The sequence below is a fragment of the Euleptes europaea genome, chromosome 9, assembly GCF_029931775.1.
Source record: "Euleptes europaea isolate rEulEur1 chromosome 9, rEulEur1.hap1, whole genome shotgun sequence".
Classification (NCBI taxonomy): Eukaryota; Metazoa; Chordata; class Lepidosauria; order Squamata; family Sphaerodactylidae; genus Euleptes; species Euleptes europaea.
The window spans coordinates 63,084,453-63,096,546 of NC_079320.1; the positions used below are offsets into that span (position 1 = coordinate 63,084,453).

Below are 12,094 nucleotides of genomic sequence, written 5' to 3' on the forward strand. Positions count from 1 at the left end.
ATAGTGAATGCCCTGACCTGGATGGCCCAGGCTAGCCTGATCTCGTCAGATCTCTGCAGCTAAGCAGGGTCAGCCTTGGTTAGTATTTGGATGGGAGACCACCAAGGAATACCAGGGTTGCTGTGCAGAGGAAGGCACTGGCAAACCACCTCTGTTAGTCTGTTGCCATGAAAACCCAAAAAAAGGGGTCGCCATAAGTCGGCTGCGACTTGACAACACTTTGCACACACAGTATAGTGAACAACTATTGCCCAGCACATTTCTTTGCTAAATTAGCAAAGAAAACAAGGGACAAAATAGTAGTTGTAGAATAATGTACAGAACAACCCATCTAGGCTGTTGGAACCAAGAAAAATGGAAGAATGGTGTTGAAGGTAGATTTTTTTTAGTACAGTTTCCACAGTGTGAATTCTGCCCTTTTTGCAGGGTGAAATCAAGGTACAGATGTATTGAACTTCATTTGGGAGGTGTAATTGAAGCATTCACCATGATAAAATAAGAACTTGAATCTTCTGTTTTTCTTCGTGGAGATTTTGTTAATAGTTTTGCTGCTTTCTAGGTGCTCTCTCTCCATTGATCAAAGCAGAAGCCACCTAATACCTTTTAGTAGGACGATATATATTTTTAAGTGTACTGTCTGAGTTTTGCAGAACTATTCTCAAGCAGGATTTTTTTTTTAAATCACATGGGCAGATGGCCTGTTTTAGGCTGTGCTCTTAAGACCTTAAGAGCCCCGTGGCGCAGAGTGGTAAAGCTGCAGTACTGCAGTCCAAACTCTGCTCACGACCTGAGTTCGATCCCGACGGAAGTTGGTTTCAGGTAGCCGGCTCAAGGTTGACTCAGCCTTCCACCCTTCTGAGGTCGGTAAAATTAGTACCCAGCTTGCTGGGGGTAAAGGGAAGATGACTGGGGAAGGCACTGGCAAGCCACTCCGTAAACAAAGTCTGCCTAGAAAACGTCGGGATGTGACGTCACCCCATGGGTCGGGAATGACCCGGTGCTTGCACAGGGAACCTTTACCTTTACTTTAAGACCTTGTCTTGCTGGTGTATTTGTGTGAATTGCTGAGCAGGTATACAGATTTGAAATGGTGGTGGTGTCAGCTTGTCTGGTTTTTGTATTTTCATTGGGATGCCTACATATTTTGCTATTTCTTCCCTGAAGGCCAAAGGTGCTGTTTGAAATGGCTTTAGGAGCATGTCTCGAAACATTACTCCTTCCCTTTAAACGTCCAGCCTTATGAATAGAACTCAAAAGCTTGTCATTTTTTTTGGGGGGGGTGTCAAAAAAAAAAGGCATTGCGTGGGTTTTGCTTTTGGATTTTGCTTTGGGCCAGTGTGGCTAACTGCTTCCCTTTCCCCCCACAGTATGAATTCATAATTGCTGGCCCTTTTAGTTCTGCAGTTTGCTACTTGAGGTTTAACAAACACGATTCTGTTTATTTTGCTGCTGCTTATGCATCACTTTGAGCCATTTTAGAAAATGCTCAAAGAAAATTAAATTGAAAAGTATTAAATCTGTAGCATTGCCTCTGAACATATGAAATGCTTGGCAAGTTGCTTCAGCGACCTCCAAGTAAACTATTACTCTTCATCATAAATTATTTGCAACTATTAATTTATTACATGTCTCATTGATCTTTTAATGCTTAACATGTTTCAGCTTTTGCAGTTTTATTTATATATCAGAGGTCACAATTTGACAGAATATCTCTTCTATCACTCCGCCTTTTAAGCATAAACTTGGCATGCATTCAGCAGGGCTTTTACATATTTTGGTGCATGAGAAGAAAGATATTTCAGTATGCAAGATTCACAAAGTTCAAAGGCCTGTTGGATATGCTGAAGATTAAAATTATGTGTGTGTATGCAATTTTAATCTTCAGTATGTCAACTGCCAGATGCATTTTAAGCATTTCTCTAATTTAAAATCAGAGGGGTTTGCACTCCCTCACCTGTTGGCAACATTTATGCTGGGGAGTCCTATGTTCCCCATCGTAGTGCCTAGGGCTGCCAGTTCTGTGTTGGGAAATATCTGGAGATTTGGGAGTTGGTGCCTGAGAAGGATGGGATTTGGAGTATACAGCCATAGAGTCCAATTGCCAAAGCAGCCATTTTCTCCAGGCGAATTAATCTTTGTCACCTGGAGATCTGTTGTAACAGCAGGAGATCTCCAGCCACCACCTGGCGGTTGGCAACCTTAGTAGTACCCATGGGTGCCATGGTGCCTACTGACACCTTTCCTGGCACCTGCCAAATGCTTTTATGAAGGCGGGGCTAGGTGGGTCTTGCCCGGCAGGTTTCTGATTGGCTCTGCGCATTAAAAGGCATCAAGTTAAGAAGAAAGAAGAGTTGGTTTTTATATGCCGACTTTTTCTACCACTTCAGGGAGACTCAAACCGGCTTGCAATCCCCTTCCCTTCCCTTCCCCACAACAGACACCCTGTGAGGTAGGTGAGGCTGAGAGAGCTCTAACAGAGCTGTGACTTGCCCAAGGTCACCCAGCTGGCTTTGTGTGTTGGAGCGGGGAAACAAATCCAGTTCACCAGATTAGCGTCCGCCACTCATGTGGAGGAGTGGGGAATCAAACCCAGTTCTCCAGATCAGACTCCACCGCTCCACACCACCGCTCTTAACCACTACACCACGCTGGAGCTTCTGCCAGAAATGCTGAAGATCTACTATTAGGGTTATATATAACCTCGCTCCCTGACATTTGGTGGTTGGCTCCACCTCTTGCAGCAGTCATTTTGTGATTGTGCCCAACACCAGGTGCTGGAATTCCAAAGATGCCTGAAGGCTCAGAAAGGTTGAGACCCCCTGCCTTCTATTTAGTCTTTGTTTATCACGGAGAATATGGCATATGCTAATCATTCACTCTTGCAGGCTGAATCTATGAAGACATAATTTTCTATTACTTTCAAAGAAATAAAGTGTTGCCAACTTCTCAATAACTGAAAGCAAATTCCAGTTTAGGAGTAAGTGAAGGAAGGCTTTATTACTATATAATTTGAATCTGTTTGAGGGTGCACGGTGTTCTGAGGGCTCAAAATAAATGTCATGTATTTAAATTCTGTAGTATTTGCACGTTTCTGTTAATGGCACAGGACACCAGAAATGCTGAGTAAACACATTTCATTTTTGCTATTAGTTCTCCTCTGAGGCAAGGGCGTGACATGTTAAAGAGATGGTTGGAAATAAAAGTAAAATATACGGACATTCCTCGTATCCAATGCTGAATTCTGCATATGGCACTGGATAAACTGATTTAAGGTAGAGACTGTTCTGTACCTGATTTCAGTTGCCAGAAGCGAGGGAACAAAGTATAAATCAATTTTTCCATTATGCATTTGGGTTCTCTTTCCCTGAGCAAAGATATATACTCCTTAGTTACAATAATAATATTTTATGTTGTAAATAAATGGAGCATTTATATAACCCAGCAGTACCAAGCCTTTGGATGTATCAGCTGTATACATTTTTGCAACACAGAATTAGGTGTTTAGTGATGGGGGGGGGGGAACTATTCTGAATGTATAATGTTTAACTTTCTGTACCTATACAAGGGTAGTAGTGAAGATCATGTACTTGAAGACATAATGTCCTGATCTTTCCAAAGGCAGGTTGGTACTACTGAGGCAGAATAGCATTTCTCACTGAGAACAGTATAATCTATCCAGTTTCTTTTTTAAAAGCTTAAATTCCATTTATTTTCTGTTGAAAAGTGAAGCAATGGCTTTGTGGGATTTATAATCCAGCTCATGTTAAGCAATTGTGGACGTTTGCGTACTAATAATTTGTAACGTTTAATAAAACGTCTTATCTTTTTGTGTCCGCGCTATTTTCCCTCCGTTTGGTCTCGGAAACATTTTCCAAGCGTTTAATCTGTGTTTTCGACAAACACTTATACGACAATGTATTTCCTTACTCCATTTGAAAGCCGACTATCCCTGGGGTGCAGACTAGTTGGAGACTCTATTCCTTTTTCCGCCCCTCCATTGGCAACACCCACTTCAACGATTCTCCCGTTTACTCATGTGTATACTTTCTCCAAAGTTTTGCATCAATTTTGTCATACAGTCTTTCACTTGCTCTGTTTCGGTATCATATTGTAATAACAGTCTATAAATTTTTCCTAGTTAATGTCTTAAATCTCCCATGATTAATTGTTCAAAAGTCATCTTTCTTAAATATCCACCTTCTTTTTTATTCTCTCAGTTTTGCAGCCTTTTAATGATATAACAACCACGAGATAGTCTTTCTTCTTTGATTCCCAGGTTTTAATGTTCCCTTGTTTATCCGTCATGTTCTCATAAGTTATATAGTCCATTTTCAGCCATGTGTTACTATCACGATAAGCATCAACTGGAGACGTCAATGGTGAAATTGGGGGGACTTATTCTACTTCTACATTGACACCATATTCTTAGCAAACCATCTTTCACAACATGTCTTCCATCTTGTGTTTCTATTGTTTTTAATTACTTCTTATTGCATAGTTATGTACTCCTTCTTTAGCATCCATTACCTCTAATGTGACGCTTCGCCTTTTCTGATCGAGGACCCAATCTGTTATCCAAACTATCGCTGCTGCTTGATGATACAATTTAATGCTTGGAACAGCTAGTCTTCCTCTTCTTTTTTCATCTTTTTCCACTCCAAATGAAGTTACTTGTTGTTCTCTGCCATTTTTCTGAAATCTTTTCATTTATATATATATATTGGTAGCATCTGAAATTTTAAAAATCAGCTTTGGTAATCCGTTCATTTTTATTGCAGAGATTCTTCCCAGCCACGACATTTTCAACTTTTCCCATCGTTGCATATCTTCTACATTGTGGTGTAGTGGTTAAGAGCGGTGGACTCTGATATGGAGAACCGGGTTTGATTCCCTACTCCTCCACATGAAGCCAGCTGGGTGACCTTGGGCTAGTCACGCTCTCTCAGCCCCACCTTCCTCACAGTGTGTCTGTTGTGGGGAGGGGAAGGGAAGGTGATTGTAAGCAGGTTTGATTCTTCCTTAAGTGGTAGAGAAAGTCGGCATATAAAAACCAACTCTTCTTCTTCTCCTTCTCCTTCCTGTATGTTTGTCCAGACTCTTTGAAAGTAGTCTTTATAGAGGTTATCATTATGCCCGGTTACATATATTCCCAAATATTTTATTGGCTTTTTTGCAACAGTACATTCTGTTATTTTTTCTATACTTCATCTTCTTTTGATGCCATTAATAACATTATCTTTGTCTTTTTCTTATTCAGTTTATATCCAGAATAGATTCCTAATCTGTTTATTTGGCCCATTCTATTTTTAAAGAGATACTTGGTTTTGTTACTGAGATCATGACATCATCCGCATAACTCCTCATTTTATACTCTTCTTCTTTTTTATTCCATAGATTGTTGTATCTTTTCTAATTTTTGTAGCTAATATTTCCAATACTAAATTAAATAAGGTTGGTGCTATTGGACATCCTTGTTGTGTGCCTTTTGCTATTTCAATTGTTTCTGTTAGAGATCCATTTATTAAAATTCTAGCCTGCTGCTTTGTATAAGTACTTTATATAAAGCCAGGTTATTTTCAAAAGGTACATGTATTATGACTGAAGCGTACTTCATTTAAGCTTGAAAATACAATTTGAAAAATCCTGTTTTTATTCATACTTTATAGCGTAAACTTTACTATCATTAAAATTACCATCAGAAGCCAGTGGATGCTCTACTACAAAATGGATAATTTATTATGGAAAAAGCAAGCTTTCATACCTACTTTACCTTTACTATATTATACATTTACTATAACTACTTTAAATACTTCATCCAATGCCACAAATTACAATACTTTTTTTCTCTAAAATGCATGAATATTTGCTACTATCAAATAATGCAACTTGTTAGTTTAACTTTACTAGAATGTGGTCTGTAATTCTGGCACAGGTAGGGAAACTCCAATTTCTGCAAATTTTATCACCATCTAGCAGTTTTAAAATGGCAGCTTTCTAATTCGCTTGTAGAAACCATTTAACTTAGGAATTTACTTGGACCAGAAGCTTTAATGACATCAATGAAATTTAGCGTATAGTAAATGTGATTTATTTTACTGCTCCCTCACACTGTCGTTACAATGACATCATAAAATATATCTAGAAGTCTTGACTGGCTGTTCAGAATTATGCATATTTTATTTTTTCCTACTTTTTTTGGAAACATTCCATATATACTTCAAAGGATTGTATGAAATGTATACAAAGTAGACTATCATATATTGACAAGAACTTGTACTTCTTGGAAAATGAAGAATAGTGTAAATAATGCCTTAAACACAAGTGTGTCGATCCCCCTCGTACACACTAAGGTTGGGGATTTGGGGGGGGGGGTATTTCATTGGCTGATCCAAGACATACTGATTTTGAGACTTTTAAAAAGGCTGTTACTTGAGTACAGATGTAGTGTTTGGGCAGTATGAAACTCACTAGCTTCTTAACTATGTGTCAGTTATGATCCCAGACTTGGAACTCGTTCTCATAAACAGCTGATGAGGTTAACCTGGTTTTTAACCATGAGAGCATGGTACAAGGTTGAGGGCTATTTAGCTCTTCTAGATCCCTGTGCGGTTCGCAGTTTGCTTTGTCGGGGGATCTTCTATAGAAATTTGTGTTCCCACCTTGAACAGTTGAAGGTTCAATCAACTCTGCACCTTGCTCTCCTTTGGGTTCTCCTGCCCTCTGGTGTGGCCTTATTTTTCTCCTCTTAACTATGAGGCCAGCCATTAGGTGGGGTGCATGCGTCAGGTAGCAGGCTTGGAATTAACATTGAGACACATTGAATTTTTAAAACGCTATGCAAGGGTTCCTTATGGCATTTCTGCTCTGGTTACCAGAATGTCTTGGTTCCTAAGGGCTGAAACGCCTCCCCTGATGGAATGGCTTTTCTGTATGTGAACAGGGGAAGATTTTTGCCTGTTCCTCCTGCTTGCTGCAGACTCCCATTTTGCTCTCCAGTGATCAGGGGAAAGCAGGGAAGATGTAGGGCTTAGGGGGAGATTGAGCAGAGAGAGGAACCTGGGATTTGGGAGCATGGGACCAAAGATAGGAAATGGATTACTCATAAATGGGAGAGGCCAGTAGGTGGGAAAACCTCTTCCTCGTACTGAACTTGAAGGGTAAGCAGCTAGCATTGGAGTACATTGCTGTACTCAATGCTTTTATTACAAAAGTTCAAATTTAGTACGTTCCCCCCCTTCCTTTGTTACGTAGCCTCGGCATAAAGGCCAGTGCTACTGTTGAATTGGAACAAGGGGCAGTTTCACAAGTAGGGTTGTCAGGTCCCTCTTCGCCACCGGCAGGAGGTTTTGGGGGCGGGGCTTGAGGAGGGCAGGGTCTGGGGGGAGGCTGGAGTATTCCAAGACCCGTTGTGCACACGCTCCGAGCGCGGCACAGTGAGGCTGGGACTGGGAGGAAGGCTACAGCCTTCCTTTCCACGTTACAAGCCCAATCAGACTTGTAGCATGGGGGGTGGAGGCTGGAGCCTTTCAAGCCCCGCTGTGTGCATGCTCGGAGCGTGCGCACAGCAGGGCTGGGAGGAACACTGCAGCCTCCCTTTCCATGCTACAGGCCCGATCGGGCTTGCAGCGTGGAACAGGAGGCTGGAGCCTTCTCGGGAGCGCATGGGATCGTTAACCCCTTTCTGTTCCTCCCGCTGGCTATCAGCTGGTCAGGGGGCAGCCTGGTTGATTGGCGGGCAATTGCCCGCCACAACCGAGCAGTTGGCAACCCTATTCACAAGTGTTTTTGCCCCTGTGAGACTGCACTCTCCTTTTCAGCAATTTCTCTTTTTTTCCCTTGCTGAAAGGTGCGAAATTGGTTGCATGTGGATAGGTGTTGGGAGGACTCGTCTCCATTGCTGAAAGCAGCAGGGTCATTGCTCCTGTGCATTGCAGTGCCAGTGGCCTTCTGCACTGCATTTCTTTCAGATGGATAAGCATTTGGGTGCATACCTTAATACAACGGAGGGCGGGCCCACTTCCCTTGGCAGCGGGAACCAGTTTGGGTGCATACCCTAATACAACGGAGAGCGGGCCGACTTCCCTTGGCAGTGGGAACCAGTTTGTTCTCATGCCTACGCTCAGCAGAAGATCAGGAAACAGATAAAGGAGGGAGACACACAGTAAAATAAAGGCTAGGTGTGTGCCGCCAACACTTCTACATGCGAGCCTTCTGTCCCCACCCCCAGCTATCTGCAGCAGCTCTCCCTGCAGAAAAGTAGATGCAGAATTAGGAAAACTGCTCGTCATTCCTTTTGCCACCTGTTACAATGAGCCCAGTTTTCAGACAGAGCATTTTATTGATCTGAAATGCTGGCAGATCCTTCACTTTTCTGGAAATTGCTGATCTTGCATTACATAAATTAATTTTTTATCTTCAATTGTCTGCTTTTATTACATGTTTGCACCATTACACTTATCAAGCTTAAATGAATAGGTTAAAAATGGTGTGGAGTGGGAAACAAAGTGCAAATGTGTGTGGAGGGGCTGAGGCCTTTGTCTAGTTGCAGTTTTGGGAGATTCTTGAGGGTATGATGAAAACCCACTTTGCAGTGTAGAGGTACTGTCACCCCAGAGTGAACCAAATTTCCAACTTTCTCCATCAGCTTGTTCGGCACATAGCTTTTTCTTAGTTTTGGTTTTCCATCTGGAAATTGTGACTGCCAGTTTATCTGAAAGCTCTTACAGGACTTCACATATACCCATAATGGTGTGTAGTGCAAGGCAAAATTCCAACTCTACAAGACAGGATTCAGTCTGAATTTTACTTATGATCTATGTTTAATGCATGTTATTCAAACACTGTATCGCACAGCTGATGCACAGGAATATTCTGCACTTTTTTTCGAGCAAAAACATTTTAGTTGTTTTTGTACCCCTTTTATATAATTGACTTACTGATCTTATGTTCTTATGTAAGTCTGTTGGCCTGTAAACGGATTTGTAGTAGTAGAAGTGTCAATTGTTACTTGATCTAAATTAGTGGTTCCCAAACTTTCTGGGCCACTGCCCCCTTCGTTCCACAAACTCAACCCCAGCGCCCCCTATCCTATAAAAAACATTGTTCAAAATAGGGGTTTGCATGATGCACTAAAGAAGATAATAATAAAATTTCAAAACAGTAACAATTAATTGCACATCTATTCAAAATCAAATTAAAAACTTTTTAGCTGAAATGTATTCAACAAGACTGATGAACTTGATCCAGTGGTACCAGCTCTTCAAAGTCTGGAAACAAGTTCTAATCCTTTCCCCCAAATTTCCCAGCATGGTGCCATAGCTTGATCTATTGTAAATTAGTGAACAACACAGTTGAAGGGGCCTACCTCTAACGCCCCTCTGCTGCCCTCTTGCCTCTTAGAGCCCCCCAGGGGGTAGTACTGCCCACTTTGGGAACCACTGATCTAAATTAAGGAAATGAGCTTCTTTGAATCTGACCGAAATTCCTTCTGTAGCTTTCAAGAGTCTCCCAAAACTGCAATACTTAGTGTATATGAAAGTATAAAAGTGTATCAATATCTCAATCTTCAGAATAAATACCTTTATAAGCTAGGCCACTGTCACCCTCATATTGCAGAGAGTGGCTGGCTTGTATAAGGCCCCTGGCAACTTTATAGCTGAGGTAAAATTTAAAGCAGAGTCTTCCTATTTCACTGCCACTCTGATAACCAGCTTTCCATTCAGAAAAATGAGTGTCACATGAAGCAGCAAACATAAGAACATAAGGAAAGCCCTGATGGGTCAGACCAAGGCCCATCAAGTCCAGCAGTCTGTTCACACAGTGGCCAACCAGGTGCCTCTAGGTAGCCCACAAACAAGACGACTGCAGCAGCATCCTGCCTATGTTGCGTGGCACCTAATATAATAGGGATGCTCCTCTGATACTAGAGAGAATGGGTATGCATCATGGCTAGTATTTATATTGACTAGTAGCCATGGGTAGCCCTATCCTCCACAAACATATCTGCTCCCCTCTTAAAGCCTTCCAAGTTGGCAGCCATCACCACATCATGGGGCAGGGAGTTCCACAATTTAACACTGTTGTGTGAAGATATATTTCCTTTTATCTGTTTTGAATCTCTCACCCTCCAGCTTCAGCAGATGACCCAGCGTTCTAGTATTATGAGAGAGAAAAGCTTCTCCCTGTCCACTCTCACCATACCATCCATAATTTTATAGACCTCTATCATGTCTCCCCTTAACCGCCTTCTTTCCAAGCTAAACAGCCCTAAGCACAAAAAAGTGCTTATTGGATTTCTCAAGTTCAGGCTTAAGTTTTGGAGTTCATTGTCCAGCAGAAGGTTACAGTCTAATTCTGGGATTGTATTTGTTATAGCAGTTAACTCTTAACACTTACCTCTATTCTGTCCGATGTAAAGTACATAAGAAGAGCCCTGCTAGATCAGCCCAGTGATTCCAGTATCCAGCAACCAACCAGTAGCTGTGGAGGGCCAAAAACAGGGAGCAGAGGAAAGGTATTCCCCAATGCTGGTCTCCCAGCGCCGGTATTCAGAGGTTAACTGCCTCTGGATGTGGAAGTTCTGGCTGATCCCCCTTTAAAGCAATCAATTCTAGTGGCTGTCAGTACATCAGCTGGCAATGAATTCCACAGTTTAATTATTTGTTGACTAAATAAGTACTTCCTTTTGTGTATCCTGAATCTATTACATGTCAACTTCCTTGGGTCACCCCTAGTTCAAATATTATGTGATTGTCAGTGCTGAAACAGGACTGCGGTTCTTGGATGAAGGCAGCTTCATCCAAGAAGTTGGTTCAGTGCAAAGCAATCCCCTCAAATTTTGTGTATCAATCTGTGTGACCCTCAAGGCCATTTAATTAAACGGTAATGTATTCAACCACTCTACGACCCTAATAGGGTGATATTGCAACCCCCCCTCCAAGAACAATGGCTTAATTGTTTCTATAACTTAGGGTTGATAGGAGTGGCTGGCCGCTAATCGAGTTATCAGATAAGTGGATTTTTTCTTATTGTGAGTTTCAGACCAATTTGCTGATGGAGGGAATGCCTTGATATTAACCAATGTATTCTCAAGGTGGGGCTCTCTGTCTGCAAGGCAGTTTTTACTCTTGACTTCAACTACCGTATTTCTTCGTACACTTGTTACCTTTAAAATCCTTATACTGTTTAAGAATATTTCCCATGTGCCCAGGTATGTATTATTTATCATATGTATGGAACTTAAAGTGAAAACTTCTTTACAGACCTTTCCTAACATCCCAGTGATTCGGTTATTAGTATTCCTCTTTTAATAATGGTAAAGGTACCCTGTGCAATCACTAGGTCATTCCTGACCCATGGGGTGATGTCACATCCCGACGTTTCCTAGGCAGACTTTGTTTACGAGGTGGTTTGCCAGTGTGTTTCCTGTTTTAATACTGGCTATATATTCCGCAAACTGAGGTAGATATTCATTTGTCCACGGTTATCCAACGATCTTATGACCAAACCAGCTTTCCCATATTAGCATTAACTGACTGTAGTTTTGCAATATGTATGTTTGTGTTTCTGAAAAGTGCCACTTACTAGGAAGGTATGTCTTATTTGGAAAAGCTAAAGAAAAAACACCATCTTTTTCTTGTGAAAGAGGGGTCTGGAGATTCGGCCATGGAGTAGCGGAATAGATTTACAGTGCCATACTTATGGGAGCTGCACCATAGAAGTCAATGGGCTTAGAAAGATGCCGTTCTGCTTAGGATGGCAAACTGTCTTCAAATGGAAATTTTAGTAATGTAATCATAGTGTTTTGGAGGGAAACCCCCTAAGGCTTTTAGTAAGCAAAGGCTTTCTGTTGGTTGGTTTCTAATGAACCAACAATCTCATTTGCTCAAACGCATCTCCTTCCCTCACAAGTATCTCTGCTTGCATCATCTGAATTGTGAGACTGTAATCTCCTTGGAGTGGGGACTTAGCTGCTTATTGTTATGTAAAGCACCTTGTACATGGGCTCTACAATAATTGATAATTGCAGAGTAATATTGGCAGGAGCTGTTCTTTCCCCCTGCTCATTTCATTCATGTCATCTTTTTTCTTTGTA

The 12,094-nt window shown here is 41.5% G+C and overlaps 1 protein-coding gene across 3 annotated transcripts in view; it reads left to right on the plus strand.

The window, feature by feature from the left end:
- The window catches only part of MTUS1 (microtubule associated scaffold protein 1), a 101,928-nt gene that overhangs the window by 66,666 nt on the left and 23,168 nt on the right, over positions 1 to 12,094 (plus strand). The gene's annotated exons all lie outside the window — the stretch shown is intronic.